Here is a 12,530-nt window from a genome sequence, read left to right as displayed (position 1 = left end):
TTCCAGAGACACTAAGAGTTGTGTTGCAACATGCTGGAGACTTCATTTTAGTTTGTGTAGGAAATGTCAGTGAGCAACCAGCATAGGGGCACAAGTCACCAATGTGATAAAGCACCATTTAGTCAAATGAATACACAAAATTTTATATGCAAATCAATGAGCAGTTAACATAGAGTACTTTTTAGCTTTAATTTGTGATCTCTTTTTTTTCCCCCCCTCACTTAGCACAGGCTGCTGAGACCAATTACAGCTCTCCAACTGCGAGTCAAGGATTGGCTAACTCAGCAAAGACCAGGGATTAAAATGGCTTTTTATTCCCCTTCCCCTTTCTCCGGACTCCCCCCTCACCACCCCCCACCCCCCCCCATTCTATGATTTCACTGGCTAAGTGACATATATACCAGGCCAAGGTGAATGACGATAGGTTGAGCATTAAGAACTGGGGGAGTGCATCCTGTTTTTTGGGAACGACTATTGTTTTTGCTGTGATGCCATTAGGTACTGGGGGAAAGGCCAAAATGGACTTTGTCTTCATGATTCTGGTGTTAATAAGAGCTGTTTAAGTTTGAGCCAAATGTTCTCTACTTTATGAAGGATGAGCTCTATCAGTGTGTTGTTTGTGGAAATACAGCCATTTGAATGTTTTTTTTTTGATTATTTTCAGTCATACGCCGTGCCATTTCATTGTTTCATTTTATATTTTGCTTTCTTTCTCTGGAAAACCTCTATGGTATTTATTAGCCGCGGAGCAGCACTTAATCCAACACCTTACGTCTTGGTATTGCTGGAAGCAACAACAAAATTAAAAATTGGAAATTAATCACCTTGTGTGGACAAAGCTAGGGAGGCTCTTGATGTTTGGAGTGGAGAATAGACAGACAGTCTGCCTATTTAAGCTATTTTTAACAAAAGCACTTTTCTGTGTGGGGGCGAGTCCAACCTTTTAACCCTTTCAGATTCTAGTTGTAATGAAAAACATTTTTGAAGGATCCAGAAATTCTGTTTGTTCAAGTTGTTGTCTCCTTTCTCGTTGAACCATGTACTTGTAGGTGAAGTGGAGCACTTTCCCATTTCAGGCATGAAGCAGTCCCGACTCTGATTAGATAGATGGTGAGGCTCCCTACACTTTGCCTCAGCCCCAGGAGTGCACCAGTATGTTTTCCATTTCCCACACCAGTAGCCTCTGTGTTTAGGAGTTAAGTGCACCAGGAAATGGATTGAAGCTTTTCACATGACCTTTTACAGCCAGCAGACCATGGAGATTTTCATCCCATCAGTCTGGATAGAAATCCCATCTGAAATAGGATTTATTCTTGAGGTGTTACTTCCCCTTCCCCCAGTCTTGCAACCTCCAAGCAGAAGGTTGCTGGACTTGATGAGCTGAGCTTCCAACTCCATTAGGGTTACTAACCCTCCAGGATTGCCCTGGAGTCTCCAGGAATTTAAAAACTAATCTCCAGGACACACTGCTGTGAGCAACCAAGGAGAAAAATCATTGGGGCAATAAAAACAATTAAAAAAAATTTTTCTTTGAACACTTTTGTATATTAGTTATATAAATATTGGACATGGGAAAATAGGTTGTTGACTTTTTTTTATTCGTTCACGGGATGTGGGCGTCGCTGGCAAGGCCGGCATTTATTGCCCATCCCTAAGAGGGCATTTAAGAATCAACCACATTGCTGTGGGTCTGGAGTCACATATAGGCCAGACCGGGTAAGGACGGCAGGTTTCCTTCCCTAAAGGACATTAGTGAACCAGATGGGTTTTTACGACAATCTGGTAGTTTCATGGCCATCATTACTGATACTAGTATTTTAATTCCAGATTTTTATTTAATTAATTGAATTTAAATTGACTGACAGTGAAGAATCTTCCAATCGGGTAATGAAGAGTCTGTTCACATTCCAATTGGCATAGAAAGGTGGGGCATCATGAGGATGGACATGTTGGGTGACCAATGGTGGGAGTGTGGGGTTGGGGCAGTTGGAGCCAGGAGGTCATGTGATGAAACCTCCAGCAATATGTCCAAACAGAGCTGGCAACCTAAGACTCCATATCCTCTCCATCACCAAAACCGCCTGCTCCCCACCTCTGTAACATCGCCCATCTCTGCCCCTGCCTCAACCCATGTGCAGCTGAAACCCTCATCCATGCCTTTGTTACATCCAGACGCGACTATTCCAACGCTCTCCTGGCCGGCATCCCATTTTCCACTCTCTACAAACTTGAGCTCGTCCAAAACTCTGCAGCCTGTATTCTAACTCGCACCAAGTCCTGCTCACTCATCACCCCTGTGCTCGCTGACCTATATTGGCTCCTGGTCCACGAATGCATCAGATTTAAAATGTTCTTCCTAGTGTTGAAATCTCTCCATGCCCTTGCCCCTCCCTATCTCTGTAACCTCCTCCAACCCTACAACCCTCCAAGAACTCTGCATTCCTCCAATTCTGGCCTCTTGTGCATCCCTGACTTTCTTCACCCCACCATTGGTGGCCGTGCCTTAACTATCTAGGCCCTAAGCTCTGGAATTCCTTTCCTAAGCTTCTCCACCTCTCTCCTTTTTAAAGATGTTTCTTGAAATCTACCTCTGACCAGGCGTTTGGTCACGTGTCCTAATGTCTCCTCCTTTGGCTCGGTGTCAATTTGTGTTTGCTTAAGCTCTTGTGAAGCGCCTTGGGACGTTTTACTACGTTAAAGGTGCCAAATAAATGTAAGTTGTTGTTGATGCCGGACCTGTCGGTGTAGCTGTGTAACTAGATGTTTAAAAGTGGCCCAGGATGACTCTCCAATTCTGTGTCAAGCTTCTCTTTTTCTTCATCGTCCCAAAATGGCTGTATATCCGTGTGAGACAAGATCACCACCAAAGAACACAGTAAATATTGACAGGCTATTTAATAGTGGGGAGGCATCATAGTTGAGTTTGAACCAGTGCTCCATTAGTACACATTCCAGCAGGGTTACTGGATAGTGCTCAGGAGTAGGAAATCTGATTTTTATTTTCTCTCCTCTTAGTCCAGGGCACTGAGGCCAACTATACAGTCCCAGCTGAGAACGACTAACTCTGCACTGAACCTGGGACTTTCAAACTCTGTTCTGTTCGCTTTTTAAAAAAATTCTCAGGATATGGGAGTCGCTGACGAGGCCAGCATTTATTGTTGCGCAAAGTGGTTTGATACAACTGAGTGGTGTGCTAGGCCACTTCAACCTGGTTGATTGCTCTCTGGTGTGGGACTGGAGTCGCATGTAGGCCAGACAGGGCGAGGACGGCAGTTTTCCTTCCCTAAAGGACATTAGTGAACCAGTTGGGTTTTTAACTTCAATCCAGCAGCTTCATGGTTACTTTTACTGAGACCAGCTTTTTATTTGCAGACTTTTTAAATTAAATTCAAATTCTCAAACTGCTACGGCAGGATTTGAACTCAAGTTCTCTGGATTATTAGTCTGCGCCTCTGGATTACTAGTCGAGCAACATAACCACTACACTGCCGCACCCCATCTTTATCAGCACGTTTTTCAACTGAGCATTAGGGAAGGTGATTTGTTTATTAATGCTGCACCAATCTAGTGTGCTACAAAGTGAATCGCCCAAAAAGTTGTACTGTTAGAAAGAAAAGTTTTGTTTGTGATGAAGCAAGTGGGCATTATGTAAGCTTCAAGTGGGTGGGGGAAAGGGAAGAAGCTTTAGCAGCAACACAAGGACTGCATTCATCCATCATTGGGAATTAGGAGGGCACACCAGACTTTCATCTCAATCTGTTACTGAAGTTGAAGAAAATATTCACACTGCATTAATGTCGTCAATCGTTCAGTCTAAAAATATTCCATCTATAGTCCATATCCATTTCAGGGCAGTTCTGCAAGATTTTTATACTTGTAGAATGTTAGGGCACAAGAAAGGGCCGTTTGGCCCATCGAGTCTGTGCTAGTGTTGGTTTTTCCCATCAGCCACTAACTCTAATTACATTCTCTTGCTTGCTCCCCGTGCCCTTCAAAATTAATCTTTTTCCAGCAACTGTCCAGTTCTCATTTTTAAAAGAATTTATGAACTCTGCTTTGACTCGATTTGTGGTTCTCTACATTCCAAACACACACAATAAAGCAATTTTTTTTTGATCCTTCTCTTTAATCCTTTTTGTGATTATTCTAAATTTTTGTCCTCTCATTGAATCGCAGATAAGTGAAAACAATCTTGTCAGTATTCAAATCTTGAGGACTTCTATCTGGTCACCTCATAACCTTCTCAGCCCCACCTTCTTGAATCTCACTTCATAACTGTAACCCCTGATCCCTGCACCTCGTGCTTCTTGGGTTGCAGCTACCAAGAAAGAATGAAAGAATTCACACTTGTATAGCGCCTTTCACATCCTCAGGATGTCCCAAAGTGCTTTGCAGCCAATTAATTGCTTTAGAAGTGTACTCACTTATTTGGCAGCCAATTTGTGCACAATAAGGACTCTCAAATAATCCCGCGATAAATGACCAGTTAATGTGTTTCTGGAGATGTTGATTGAGGCATAAACGTTGGCCGGGACAGCGGGAGAACTCCCCTGCTCTTCGTATAGGATGTCTTTTACATCCACCTGAACAGAGAGATGGGGCCTTGGCTTAACGTCCAATCTGAAAGATGTTACCTCGAACAATGCAGCATTCCTTCATTACGGCACTGAAACACAAGGCTTGGACTAAGAGCAGCTACATTCCATACAATAATTGACAATGCAGATGTAAGTTTGAGGCTGTTTGTAACTTGATTACTGGAATAAATATAAGGGAAAGTTGTCCTTCTGACAGAGTAATCCAGAACAAGTTTAAATGTGTACAGAGTTTGCAGTCAGTGGAGGCTCTTGTGATTTCTGCATTGCATTTGATAAGATTGCAAGGTTAAAAGCACCTCATAATATACAAAAGTGAGTGTTTTATGAATAATGTCGGTATTACTGGAAGTGTTGGGGGGTGGGGAGGAAAGTGGGGAACGTATGCTGCTCTGTGTCATGGGATAGTCTGAAAAGCTTTGGAAATGCTGGCAGTGAAAAAATTTCAGGGAAGGTAAAGGGACCAAAATTGGTTAACTTCAACCCCCAGCAGTCAATGAAATGTTTTTGTTCTAATGGGATTCTAATACACTAAAGGGTTTGTTGATAACTGAAATAGGAAGGAGCTCCAGAATTTCCCCAAATTCTTGGAAGCCAGAAAATTAATTGCCAATCCCTACGACAAACACATTCTTTTTCTGAATAACACCTTTTTTAAAAAAAATAGAATTTACCTCAAATTGCGACAAGGGATGCAGAAACACAGTGCCAGAGAGAGAGAGAGAAGGAGAAAGGTTTTATCTGTCCATCTTTCACTTTCACTATTAGTTTCCAAGTGCTTTTTATTGCCACATAAATGAAATTAGCCATTTTTTGTTCACCTCGTTGGGATGGACAAATTACAAAGCACCATTTGCCATCTGCTTGTGAAAGTCATATTGTTTTTGCCCCTTTCCGGTATGCTCGCTGTCCTGGTTAGATTGTAGGCTGGTGACCAGCTGTGAGGCCTCTACTCCTCTGTGACTAGTTACCAGGTGATACCTGAGAGTGAATTTGCATGGCTTTCCTTTCTCTGTGTAGTCCTTGGATTTTTTTTTTGCAATTTCCTGCTTGAATCCTTCCAGTCAAGTTCCTGCTCCTTCCACAGCACCAAAATGGCCATAACCAGTCGTGGTCAACATTCTGTGACTATACATGTGGTACATTATCTCTGACCTCTCTGCATCTTTTGGTACAGTTGATCACACTATCCTCCTCCACTGCCTCTCCTCTTGCCCACTTCCATGGGACTATTCTTGCCTATCTGATTGTAGCCAGAGTATTTTTAGCAATGGCATCTTTTCCCACCCTGGGACTCCTCAAAGGATCCAACCTGCTATTCCTGACTTACATCCTTCCCCTTGGCAATATCATTTCAACCCAAGGGGTCAGCTTCCACATGTATGCCAAAGACGCCCAGCTCTACACCTCCACCCCGTACTCAATCCCTTCACTGCCTCCGTGCTGTCAGACTGCTTGTCCGACATCCAGTTCTGGTTGGGCTGTAACTTTTTCCATCTAACCATTTGGAAGACTGAAGCCATTGTTTTGACGCCATGCTACAAACTCCTTACTCTTGTCACCAACTCAATTCCCCCTGGCCATTGTCTCAGACTGTTTGCTACCTTAGCTGGAGATCGAACAGGATGCCGAGATTCTGACCCCATATTCTCTCCATCACAAATACTGCCTAGTTACAATTCCATAACATTGTCCCTACCTCAGCCCAGCTTTTGCTGAAACCCTTATCGATGCCGTTGTCACCTCCAGACTTGATTATTTCAATGCTTGTCTGGCCAGCCTCCCATTTTCCAACCTCCATTGACGTCAGCTCCTCCAAAACTCTGCTATCTGTATTCTGTTACATACTAGTTTCGGTTTGCCATCACCCCATCATTGCTGATCTACATTAGCTCTTGATCCCCCAGTGCCTCACATTTAAAATTCATATCCTTGTGTTTAAATCACACCATGGCCTTGCCCCTCCCCATCTCCTGAAACTTTCCCAAGCCCCATAACACTGCCAAACTCTCCAATCCTTTGACTCCAACCTCCTGTGCGCCATCATTGGCGGTTGTAGCTTTAGCTGCTTGGGTCAGAGTCTGGAATTCGCTTCTTCCGCACCCCCTCCAACCCCCTCCCTCTCTTCCTTTAATAGTCTTTAAAGACTAGCTTTTTGTCACCCTTGCTAATCTCTCTTTTGGCTTTGAGTCTGTTTTTTCCCCTCTTGGGATGTTTCCTATGTTACAGGTGATCTATAAATGTAAGTTCCAGTAGTACAGTTGGCCTTGGTGCTCCTTGCCCAGGGAGGAGAAAAAGCAGCCAATGTTCATGCTTCCTAAAACTATCCATTTACCCCTGCAGGAAAGTACACTTGTGGCTGTTGGGTAAGCACAGAATTGAGCTAGCTGTGATGGCCCCTACAGTTCAATAGCCTGCTTGTGTTCACTGTCTAGGCTCATAGCTGCAGAATGGCAATTGGCCAAACTGGTGCTTTTAAACCGTACCCAAGCAAAGGTCAGTACCTTCAGGAGAGGAGGAAAAACAGATTGGATTACTGATAAAGGTGTAGTTCCCCTGCTGGTTTGCAGACAGACTTTGCAAACTCTAATAATGCACTCTGTTCAATAATTTGTCGAATTGAGTCATATAACGTGGAGATGAAGGCTAGCTGGTTCGTCCTCCGCAGTCTCCTGATTTTGTTCTAAATTCTCCAGTGATGAGTAAAATCTTACTAGAATTACACTGAGGAAAGGGTGTTTTATTAGGAGAAGGGGGGAGATGTAGCAAGGACAAGGGAATGCAAAAAGAATACTAGCTATAAGCTGAAGAAAGTGATAATTCCTGATCAATAGTATGGATTTTAAGCTTCGTTAGAATTCAAAGAAATCCTCTTTTTGTTGATAGCTTCTGTGTTTGGTAGAACTGAACATTCAATCTTTTTTAAAAATTTGTGTTTGATTTTTTTTTTAGCTTTGGTGAAACAAAAAGTGAACTGGGGGGGGGAGTGGAGAAAGAGTCACTTGGAGTGACTGTCTCTTTAAATGAATGGCTGACTTCATTCCTGAAGAATGTAAGGAACTCAAATTATAGGCGGTGCTGGGTTGGAAAGCAGACCACGTCCTGAGTTATAAATGGATCATTTGTTGCTATTTTTAGCCATAGATTGTAAATACAAGTCGGATAAAGTGGGAAAACTTAGCAACAGCAGCATTTCTTTGCAGTGGGGGCAGAGGGAGGAATTTTGATTTTGTAAAAGTGGATTATCTGAAGGCATTTGTTAGGACAGACTCGTACTTTTTCACCAGCTTCTACTCTGGTTGGCAATTTTTTTTTCTCTCTCCTTGAGGCTGAGATATGCTTTTGATCCAGGAAAACGTTTAAAGTTTGTTGTAAACTGAACGTCAGTGCCTTCACTCATATTCTCCTAACTCAAGTCAGTTAAAACCTAGAAGAACTTTTGATTGGAACGAGCCTGATGCTTTTTGTCATGTTTTCATTTGATTTTAAGATTTGTCTGGCACTGGGAAACTTTATATCCTGAAGGAAAAAAAATCAAAATTTGTATCAGTTTTCAGTTTTTCTTCGCAAAAAAAATTCCAACAGTGTCGTCAACTCCCTTTTAAAACAGACTTTCAAAATGGCTTTTGTTTTTAATTATAAAAGATCTTGTTGAAAGATTGTTAAAACCACTGTTGCACTTAAACAAATTTGCAGTGAGGGAATGCTAAATGCCTTTTTAGAGGAAAAAAATATTTTGGTCTTTGGGAATGAGGAACGACTGTTTCTGTCTTTGTAACTACTTTCTCTGTTCAAAAATACACAAAGGCCAGGTAAAGGTAAAGTAAGAAAATACATAACGTAACTTTATATTGAGAGTTATGTTAAAATATTTCTCGCTAAGTTTTTAACCATTCAACATGCTAATATTGCCAAGACTGATCGACACAAAGACAAGATAGTACATAATTATATGCTCCAGTAAAGATTTTACCAGTTTCATCCTGCCATTCATTCACACGACAAGTTTAGTGCTGGGATGAAGTGGTTTTAGCTTCACACTGGTGCTAAACGTGTGGAGTGTAAATCTGGTGTTAAGGCCTGAACTGACTCCAAAGTGAAGCTGAGTTAGACGAGCTTCCCCAAGGAGCCTTGTTCTGTGGGGCTCCGACTCCAAATTCAGGCTGTATTTACACAATAATAAAGGCTCTGTGTGAAACGAAGCATCTTCGCATCGATACAGATGTGAATGCACCTTTATTTAGCTTAAAAAAAACAATGGCGATTGCATTAGTTTATTATAGCAATCCATTGAGATGGATGAGGACTCATTTCTGTAATCTTTGTTTGTAATCTTAAGGACATCCTGAGGTAGTGAAAGATGCTATATAAATGCAAGTCTTCTCAAACTTTTTGTACAGTCATCTAAAATAATATAGAGGGAGTATTCAGTGTAATGGAGTCAATCTTGTGGGGCAGCTCAGCACTGGGAAATTCCCCACGGTTACCTTTTTAAATCTCTTGCTAGCTCATGTGCAGCCAGTCAGAAATAATGTATCATTTTTTGCAAATCAATCTGTTGAGAGATGAAGTCAAGCTGGAAAGCGCAGTGAGGATGTGGACAGCACTGCTGTGGAGTCATCTTTTTTGAATGGCTGCTGTTTTTGATTAATTTCATGAGTTTGTTAAAACTTGTGGGTTTAGTTTCTGGTCAGTATGAATTTAATTCACAGCGTTACCCAGATGCATTTTTTACAGCTGTGAGACAGAAATCTGGTTTTAATGTTGCCTTGAGAAGTTTATTCAAATCTATAAATATTACCCTTGCACTGGTCAAAATTAAAAGTTACTTCACATTTTTTTCCTTGCCTTTTATTCTTCAACAGAAAAATTGCAAAATTCCTAATCTGTTAGAGACAAATTGTTTAACTTTATTGACCAATTCTATTCATATTAAAACTTTTATCAAATGTTGGGAAGATTTTGTTGTTCATTTTATGAGTAATGCATTAATAGTTATAGAATTTATACCTTGTTCAGCCGTCTAGCTCCTGTGCTCTGGAATTCCCTTCTTAAACCTCTCTGCCTCATCACCTCTCTCTCCTCACCCATCCTAACATCTTCTTTGGCTCGGTATCGATGTTTTGTCTGATTATGCTCCTGTGAAGTGCCTTGGGATGTTTAACTATGTTAAAGGTGCTATATAAATGCAAGTTGTTGTCTGTGTCCTCTGTATTGTGTCTGATTTACCTTCCAGCAAATCCCCTGTGCTGAGTGGTAGCCTCCTTTTTAAAGAGGTTCACTCCACCCCCGTCTTAAAATCTGTCCAGAAAAAAAAAACTTCCAACGTCTTTTGCATCTACTGGAGGACTGGGATCTGACTCCCAAGAACTTTGCCGTAATCTGATTTCTGAGACTCTTCACGGAGCTTTCAGTTCACAGTCTCCTGCTGCTGAGAGGAGCTGGAATTTTGTCGGCATTCTGTAATGGAATGAATGTCAGATTTCCTCCAAGTCCATCTAGATACACAATATTTTATTTTCATGTCTGATCTTAAGTGACTGTTTTTTCATTTAATAATTGTTGCATACTGCAATTTTTGTTTTGTGAATCGTGTTGTTAATATGAAATGTTAAATTTGCAATTTAGAGAACGTCTCCTGTTAAGCTAATTTATAAAATGGAAAAGAAATCTGCAGGACAAAGGTAGAATTTTAATAATTTTACAGCTTAATGCAAATGCCTCTCAAATGTATTTATTTTGACCACTGAGTTTACCTCTTGCGAGCATTTTTAAGTTTCACTGCCATTTCATTTTTTTCTATTTATTGCATCAATTTTTATGTCACATGTAATTCAGATGCAGTAAAAAGCATTTACAAACTAGAGATCTACCATCAGCTTCATTTAATAGTGTCTGACTTTCAAAATGTAAAACTAAATGCCTTGTTAAAATAAAACTCATCAGAGTCTGTCTTGCTATACACCTTTTTAATGTGTTATAAAATGTGGTGCTAAATATCCAATTCTGTCATTTTTAGAACGATAATGTGTTCAAAGTCAAACAAGGCCTTTTGTTCTTTTCATGAAGTGCAAGATAGAAATCATCTTTCCTTTTTAGTTTCTTCCATTCTGGAAAAAAAAATTAAGACAAAAATTAAAACTGCGCTTGGAGGCATTTAACTATGTATGGGTTCAGCTAACCTTTTGCAATCGTAGAGCTAGGGGAGACACTGAAGAAGTTGCTTTCGGTGCTGACCTGCTTCCAAGTGGAGTTTTATAAAATACTGCATGCTGTCCAGGCAAGATGGGTTTTAATGTAGATTCCGTACACATTTTGACACATCCTTTCTAAATAAGGAAAGCATAAGGCAGCTTTCTGCAATAACTTAACAGAACAGGCAACGGATTTCATTTCCATTTTTGTCTAATATCTTAAGGTGGTTTATGTTTTGATTCAAACATTCCAATGAACTTTAGCTTGGGATAACTTGAATTTCAAATACTGTATTGGGAATATATTGGATCACCTCGAATGGGACCAATAATTTATTTGTGGAAATGGAGGAAAATCTGCTTGTCAACAGAAAGCACAATGATGCTGATGAGAGGATACTCTGCCGATAGGAGGGGGTAGTTTCTGGCCCGGCATGATCTCTGTCCTCTGTTCATAAATGGTGCAGAAATGCTGTCAATGCTCATGCTTGTAACATGTGTAAGAGCATATATTAAGTATAAATTCTATCAATATTTTTCCATTTTCTTTTTCCTGACTCCAATTTTCTTTCTCTCTTCTGTTTGTGCTGACTAAAGAAAAAAGAAAGAACATGCATTTATATAGGGCCTTTCACAACCTCGGGACGTCCCAAAGTGCTTTACAGCCATTGAAGTACTTTTGAAGTGTAGTTGCTGTTCTAATGTCTGGAAACGGAGCAGCCAATTTGCGCACAGCAAGGTCCCACAAACAGCAATGAGATAATGACCAGATAACCTGTTTTAGTGATGTTGGTTGAGGGACAAACGTTGGCTAGGACACTGGGGAGAACTTCCCTGCTGTTCCAATAGTGCCGTGGGGTCTTTTACATCCACCTGAGAAACTGAGGCCCCGACTGCTCTAACGTCTCATCCAAAAGACGGCACCTTTGACAGTGCAGCATTCCCCCAGTATTGCACTGAAGTGCCCTCCCATAGATCAGCCACGTGGCCATTCTACATGTGTGAGCCTGGGCTGTGAGTGTTGCAAGTTATAGGCCCGTTGGAGCTGAGCAGGACTCCTGTCCTGACACAGCGGCTTTCCAGCAGTCACTGGAATGGGAACTCCAGATTGTTTTAAGAAAATAAACCTACCCTTCCAGGGCACTGAGGCCAATGATAGTGTTGATGCCTGCCTACAAACAAAGGCCTGTCCTGCTCCTGCTTTTGGACTAATGCAGATGACCTGTGCGTTGCCGCAGAGCCCGTATTAACTTTCAAGTTGGCAGCAGCTGAGATTGTAGCAAGCAATATGTGCCTTAGTTTTGTCTGCAGTGTAGTATAACTAGCATTCTGCTGCATGACCAAGTGTTTAAAATGTCCATAGTTGCCCCCTCAGATCACCTGTGAACTTTTAAAAATTCAATTTGGAGCTTTTTAAAAAAATAGCATTTTATTTTAGTAGTAACTAATAATCACACCAGCTGTCCTCCAATTTTAAAATGTAACTAGCATTTGGAAGCCAGTGAATAGAACTCTGCACATGAATGCAAGCACGAATGTGTAGAACTCTTGCTCTTGGATGAAGAGTGTATTGGTTGCCTGTCAGATAATAAAGGTCTACTCACTCTGCATTGCACTAAAACCAATACCACTATTACTGGCACATTAATTTCTGATGACACAAAAACTATTGAATACACCCAAGGTTTGACATACTTGGGTTAGTGATGTGACCCTGGACCCATTCCAACATCGATCCATA

The 12,530-nt window shown here is 41.1% G+C and overlaps 1 protein-coding gene and 1 long non-coding RNA gene across 2 annotated transcripts in view; one reads left to right on the top strand and one right to left on the bottom strand.

Annotated features, from left to right (window-relative positions):
* The window catches only part of gnas (GNAS complex locus), a 282,461-nt gene that overhangs the window by 51,002 nt on the left and 218,929 nt on the right, over positions 1-12,530 (top strand). The gene's annotated exons all lie outside the window — the stretch shown is intronic.
* Positions 10,550-12,530, bottom strand: part of LOC137335340 (uncharacterized) — a 41,532-nt gene continuing 39,551 nt past the window's right edge. Inside the window, exon 3 of the long non-coding RNA XR_010966394.1 lies at positions 10,550-10,705. This is a non-coding gene — a long non-coding RNA (uncharacterized lncRNA). The remainder of the gene's footprint in view (positions 10,706-12,530) is intronic.

The sequence above is a fragment of the Heptranchias perlo genome, chromosome 19, assembly GCF_035084215.1.
Source record: "Heptranchias perlo isolate sHepPer1 chromosome 19, sHepPer1.hap1, whole genome shotgun sequence".
Taxonomy (NCBI): Eukaryota; Metazoa; Chordata; class Chondrichthyes; order Hexanchiformes; family Hexanchidae; genus Heptranchias; species Heptranchias perlo.
This window is presented reverse-complemented; position numbering and strand designations above follow the sequence as displayed.